Raw genomic sequence first — 6,620 nt, forward strand, 5'->3', positions numbered from 1 at the left:
CCCCATCCACACTACCAGGAACAGCAGGGAGGGTAGACACACCCACACCCCCTGCCGGCGAAAACGGCAACCACCCCAAACTACCGGAGCGATCAGGCGACACGTCCTCACTGCACGGCAGCTCAGGAGCAACTCATGCAAGCTGAGTTGGCAGCAATACTGGTAGCACTCAAAATTATTGACAACACTGAAGTAGACAGTTTAATTATTTCCGACTCTCTTTCCTCACTACGAGCAATAAACAGTTTCCAATCGAGTAATAATATGCTTGTCTTGGAAGCTAGACATAGATATATAAGAATACTTAGCAAGAGGATAAATATAAAAATGTTGTGGATTCCTTCTCATATTGGCCTGCAGGAACATGATAAAGTTGACGCCCTTGCTAAGGCTGCAGTAAATAAAGACAGTATTGAACGGAATCTTGAGTTATCAAATAGTTCCCTTAAAAGTGTCATTAGACAAGAACTCCTGGATGAATTTGAAGAAAGTAGAACAGAGCAAACTGGAACTAGCAGGTCCATTGTTTATCACAATGAAATGTGTGAAGTAAAACAAGTGTATGGGGCAAGTAACAAAGTCAGTAGACTAACAGACGTTGTCACAGCTCGTATAAGACTTGGCTACAAGTACCTGGCAGTTCGGCTTGTATAGGGATCTAGATGAAGTGAAGTGTAATGTGTGTGGACAAAGACAGGGGCATACACTCCAACGCTATATATTGGACTGTAGTAAAATTGAGCCATTTAGGGATAAATCTAAGAACACTCTGTGTGATATGGCAATCTATCTTATTACCAAGGATAAAATACCTGAAATCCTTGCACTGTATCGATATTTTGCTTCCAATAGATAAACGACATAGGAGATTAAGAAACAAGTAGTGTATTGTGAAGACTAATAATAAACAGCAGGTCCCTAATGAATCTAATATCTCAATTGCTCAAACAATTCTGTATTAGCGATAAGACCTACCTTCAATGTATAATGACTTACTGTAAATATATAGCTCTTGAAATAGAACATTCTCTGTAACTATAAAGTGTGAAGGATAGATGAAATTGTTTATATAATAATCTAAGATGAGGTTTGATAAAAACCTTTTGTGCCCTCTGTAATGCTTTTTGCGCTGCCGCTCACAGGATGAGTATGGCGTGCACAATAAACTAGCTGCCTTTGGAGGCAACAATCAAAAGCGCCAGTGCCACATGTGTTTGAGCATATATTTTTGGCACACCGGCATATATGTTTGAACTTAATGTAGCATGCTGGTGTGTGCCTGCATGAGATATTTTAGTTATTGTTATTGCATGTTTATTCATGTGTTGGGAGACAGTGGCGTCTCATGGGGGGATGACCATATATGGATGTTCCAATAATGTGTGCAGTGCATCAGCCTAGCGTCACTGAATCACCCCTGTAAATATTCCAGTTTCTTGTATGTACATATTTCTTTAATTACACTTTAGCAATGTTATATGCATATTAGTATAGTTATAATTATGTTCTTAAGTATTACTCTCAGACAGCAGGGTATCTGAGAGTATTCTTGTGTGTATTCAATGGGTAACTTGTAGACACCATACCGTGCATGTTCTTGCCACGTTAGTCGCGTGTGTGTTTTTTTTTTTTTTTTTTTTTTTGCAGGGATATTCCTGCGCGGGCTCTAAGCCTCTGCCTGGCTCAATAAGTGTTGCTTGTTCCTGTTTTACTTGGGCGGAGTATGAGTATTTATGACTCGTATGGTCGCTTCAGTAAGATTTTGCCATATTTGTTTAACAACTTCTTCTGCTCTGTTGAATCTAAATTGAAATCTTAATGGGTTTGTAACTGTGCACTGTGCTAGATAATGTTCCAGTGGTCTGTCGGACATTTCACCACAGTGCTGACATTTCCTCTCATCTTCCGGAACCTGTAAGCCTATTTCCCATGCACATGGGTATCCAAGCCTGATGTGATGTAAGTGTACTTCTGTTCTTCTACTGCTCCCTTTCATCAAACTAAGTGGTTCGTAGTTGGTTGAATTCTTGTACCAACCCGCAGATCCTGATGTTGCAACTGCTGTGTTGTGGTCAATGTACATCTTTTGCATTGCTCTGTTTCTAATTACTTTCTTAATTTGTGATAGACTCTGTGGTATGTAAATGTCTACATTTCTTCTCTTAGTTGCAAGTTTTGCAGCTTCGTCTGCAATGTCATTCCCTATTATTCCCACACGACTTGGCACCCAGTCAATAAGTACCCAACGGCCTTGACGTTTGAATGTTTGCATTACTGATATGACATTTGTGATCAGATGGACGTTATCACATATGTGTTCTTGTTGCAAGGTTTCAGTGGCAGTTTTCGAATCTGTATGTATGATAACATGTTGTCGGTGTTCAGCAAGAGCATGTTCCAAAGCCTTTTGAATGGCTAGCATCTCTGTCTGTAAAGTCGAACACCCATTTGAGAGTCTCCAACTATTTACAGAGTTTCTTGTTTTAACTGCAGCTCCAGTTTTTTGTCCTTGCTGGTCTACTGGTCCATCTGTGAAGTAAGTGAAGCTGTCTGATGCCAAATTTGCTTCTATATACATCTGTGCAATATTACATAGCAGATAGGGATAAGTCTAGTTCATTTATCCTTCAAGAAACATAATCTTAAAGTCTGCTGGCAGAGATTCCCAAGGGGCTTGCATAACAAAGTCTGCATGTATTTCATCGACACCCCCTCTCAGTGATTGTGTTTGTTATATCAAATGTATTGATGGTGTTTATCGCACAATGGGTCCACCTGTTGCTATTGGAGGCTCTTCTGTCTAGAGTTAGTGCTCCAGTGATTATATCTTAAAGTGAACTGATTCTAGGTCTAGTCAATATCTTGGTCAGCATGCACGCAGCAATCCCTTTTACCCTTATTTCAATGGACGTTAGCTTGGTTTCTAGTCTTAAATTCAGTATTTTAGTCCATCTGGGAGCTCCTGTTATGATTCGCAATGCATCGTTTTGAATAACCTCAACGTTTGCCCACTGACCAGGAGAAAGAGTGAGTAAGGCAGGCGCTGCGTAATCAACTAGGGAACGAACGGCGTGTATGTAAAACATTCTTAACACTCTGTGTCCCGCTCCTAGACGGGGCCCTGTGATTGCTCTCATTATATTCAGTCGTGATTTTGCTTTCTCCTTTAGTTATTGAATTTGCTTGTTGAATGTCATTTTTAAGTCTATCCACACTCCGAGATATTGATATTGTGTAACCCACTGAAGGTTAATGTTTTGAATGCGTAGGTGCCTGTCTGGAGTGTTGCCGCCTAGTCTCATTGTCTTAGACTTCTGTGCAGATATTTTTAGCCCTAAAACGCTGCATTCAGATGTTACTTTATCTAATGCACCTTGTGCTTTATTTAGAAGTGAGGGACCTGTAATGACTAATGCTATATCATCAGCATAGCTTAGCAATTTAACCCCCTCTGTAAATGTCATGGTAACAAGGTTTTCCATAAGGATGTTAAAAAGGCTAGGACTGAGGACTCCTCCTTGTGGAGTCCAATTCTCATGCAAGTGGTAGTCCAACACTTGTCCTTGCAACTTTACTCTGGCATACCTGTAACTTAGGTAATCTTGAATCCATGCTAGCATTTTTCCCTTTACACCTTTTTTAACTAAGGTGTGTAAAATTGCTTGCGGGCTTGCAAGTTCGAACGCTTTTTCTGATCAAGGAAGATCACTATAGCTGGACCTGAGTTAACTGATCCTAATAATGTAGCTATGCAGTTGGCAGTACCTACTCCTCTAGTGAAGCCAAATATGTGTTTATGCAGGTCTCCAGTCTTCCACAGAAGCCTATTTAAGACCATCCGTTCTTCATCAGACAGGAACCAGACACTCACGTAATCTTTCTTGACCTCCAAGTTGCCTTTTACAACTAATAGGGAACTCATCCTAGAGCAACTAGCTTTTTTTTGGAGTCAGGGGGAGATTTGTTGAAATTAATTAGGGGATATTTAAATAACAGAACTGCCTCAGTCATCTATAAGGGGGGTTAAGAGTAGTTATAATGTCTCCTTCGAATAGAGCACACCTCGGGGAGGACTCCTCAGTCCTACGCGTTTCAATGTGCTGATGCTCAGACTAATAGCTGACGTACCTACACATATCAATATGACTGTCACCTGCATAACAGATGACATTTGCGTCATTGCAAACAGTGACAACCGGCTGCAGACTCTTTTTGATACACTTGCAAATAAGTGTATTGAATGTGGGCTTAACGTCTCCACAGGTAAAAGACCTAATGCCCCCCCCCCCAAAAAAAAAAAAAAAAATCAATAATAAGTCAATAATCAGCGCCTTGAAACCTGCAGGCAATACAAATACCTCGGTGTGAATATTGATAGTGACATTGTGAGTGAACTACAGCTTAAAGCTTAAACAAAGGCTAAGACCTCTTAAATCGCTTGCCGGAAAGCACATTGGTATTAATGTTAAATATGGCAGAATGTTATACATGATGTTCATCAAAGGTCACTAGTCGACTGCCATGCCCTGCACCTTATTAGTCTCCCCAGCACTAGGCTGAAAGCTTTAGAGAAAATTCAAAATGAAATACATGAGGATAATTCTTGGAGCCCCCAGATGCGCAAGAATCATCAACATGAGGGAGGAACTGAAACTCCCAACAGTATGTGAAAGAATTGAGCAGTTCAGTAATATCTTCTGTGTAAGAGTGATGAGAGAGCCATCATCACCCTTATTACTCAGAGAAAAATTGACTATAGTACTGTTTGTAGGCGGGAGAGTGTTGCCAACGCACCAGTGGGCAACCTATATATGTAAGCTGGTTGAATAGAAGTGTTGCCAATCTCATCAAATTGAAAAATTACATTTACAAGTACATACATACAAAACCATCTCATATAGGTGTTGTCCAGCAAGATGACACAGACAAGGCAGCTAAATCTGCATGTGATAAGCCTGAAGTTGAGTGGTATATGTTCACTGAGTGGTATATGTTCATATAGGGATTCCAATCTCTGTTGGAAAACCGCAATATTTCAGGAAATTAGGTATAACAGAGGAGTAGTCGCTGATACTCAAAGATCAGAGAAGCACGAGTATAAAGAGCTATGACATGTTTAGAACCGAGAATTATATGTACTGGCAGCATAAAACATTCACTAGACAGTGTGGTATTGTAGTTGCCGGAATTAGGCTGGGATATCGATATCTATGGCAGGTGGCTGCAGGTAATGAATCCTCCCAATGGTGAACATTCCAATTGTAAGCTATGTGAACAAGAGCTGGGACATACTCTCCAACACTACATCTGTGATTGTCCTGTTACAAGTGACCAAAGCAAATGGTATGAAGTACTTTGAGCTCTGTAATTACTTCATGCACTCAGGAATATTTGGAAGATAGTCTTGTGCTGTACTCAAGAGTTTGCTAGTGGAGGCTAGTAGATCAATCTTACATTTTATGTTCTCTCCTGAGTCCATGTATGACTAACCATCCTGTGAGATGGGGGGATGGATTATATAAACTAATAATTCATAATTATAATAAAAGTAGCATCATGGCGAGTTTTTTTATCTACACTGTAATTTTCATATAGAATAGGCTAGCAGCACATTGCCGTCTATACGTAAACTTGTTAATAAAGAAAAAAATAGCATTATTATTTAAGGCTTTAGTATTTAGTGAGTAGGCTTTATTATTTCATTAAATTTCAGCATAATTATGTATTTACCTGAGGGCCACTCACACTGTACTAGAGGATTAGCTAGTAATACGCAATATATTTTTAGCTGTATATCAGGAAAATATAGATATTTTTAGATGTTTTCATTTTTGTGTATTTTTGGTTTTTGGTGTAAAACTAAAAATGAAGTTGGCAGCCCTGTATAGGCATCACCGACGGCCCGTCAGTGTGTCACTGGCCAGTGAGGAGGATGGACGTGCGCGCACGCCGGCACGGGTAAGCTTTATTTATTTATTTATTTATTTATTTATATATATACAAGAAGGTACATTGGGTTTGTGAGAATACATTGGATAGTACAGTATTTACATTCTTGTAAAGCCACTAGTACGCGCAGCGTTTCGGGCAGGTCCTTAATCTAGCAGATAATTTTAAGTGGGTAATTTCTATCAGAATTGATAAATGATACAGATACATTGCAAGAGAAAAATGAGATGAGAGAGCTTAGTAAATATATTAAAGCACATTGTTATATTAAAGCTCCGATTGATTACATTGACAGCTTGATTAGTTCAGCTTATAACTGTATGGCGGACTGTGAGGGGGGGGGGGGGATGATTCACTTTTGTGTTTTTGTGGGAGGTCAATGTGATTAGGCCTAGTTCTCTGGGAGGCCAGTGTGATTAGGCCTAGTACTGTGGGAGGTCTGTAATTAGGCCTAGTTCTGTGGGAAGGCAGTGTGAGTAGGCCTAGTGCTATGGGAGGACAGTGTAATTAGGCCTAGTACTGTGGGAGGATAGTGTAATTAGGCCTAGTTCTGTGGGAGGTCAGTGTGATTTGGCCTAGTACTATGGGAGGACAGTGTAATTAGGCCTAGTACTGTGGGAGGTCTGTAATTAGGCCTAGTTCTGTGGGAAGGCAGTGCGAGTAGGCCTATT

The 6,620-nt window shown here is 40.1% G+C and overlaps 1 protein-coding gene across 1 annotated transcript in view; it reads right to left on the bottom strand.

Moving 5' to 3' along the window:
* LOC123765750 (alpha-(1,3)-fucosyltransferase C) overlaps positions 1-144 on the bottom strand; it is a 48,651-nt gene extending 48,507 nt beyond the window's left edge. Inside the window, exon 1 of the mRNA XM_069337149.1 lies at positions 85-144. The gene's annotated coding sequence lies outside the window, so the exon portion shown is untranslated. The remainder of the gene's footprint in view (positions 1-84) is intronic.
* Positions 145-6,620: the final 6,476 nt, after the last annotated feature.

The sequence above is a fragment of the Procambarus clarkii genome, chromosome 37, assembly GCF_040958095.1.
Source record: "Procambarus clarkii isolate CNS0578487 chromosome 37, FALCON_Pclarkii_2.0, whole genome shotgun sequence".
In the NCBI taxonomy this organism is placed as follows: domain Eukaryota; kingdom Metazoa; phylum Arthropoda; class Malacostraca; order Decapoda; family Cambaridae; genus Procambarus; species Procambarus clarkii.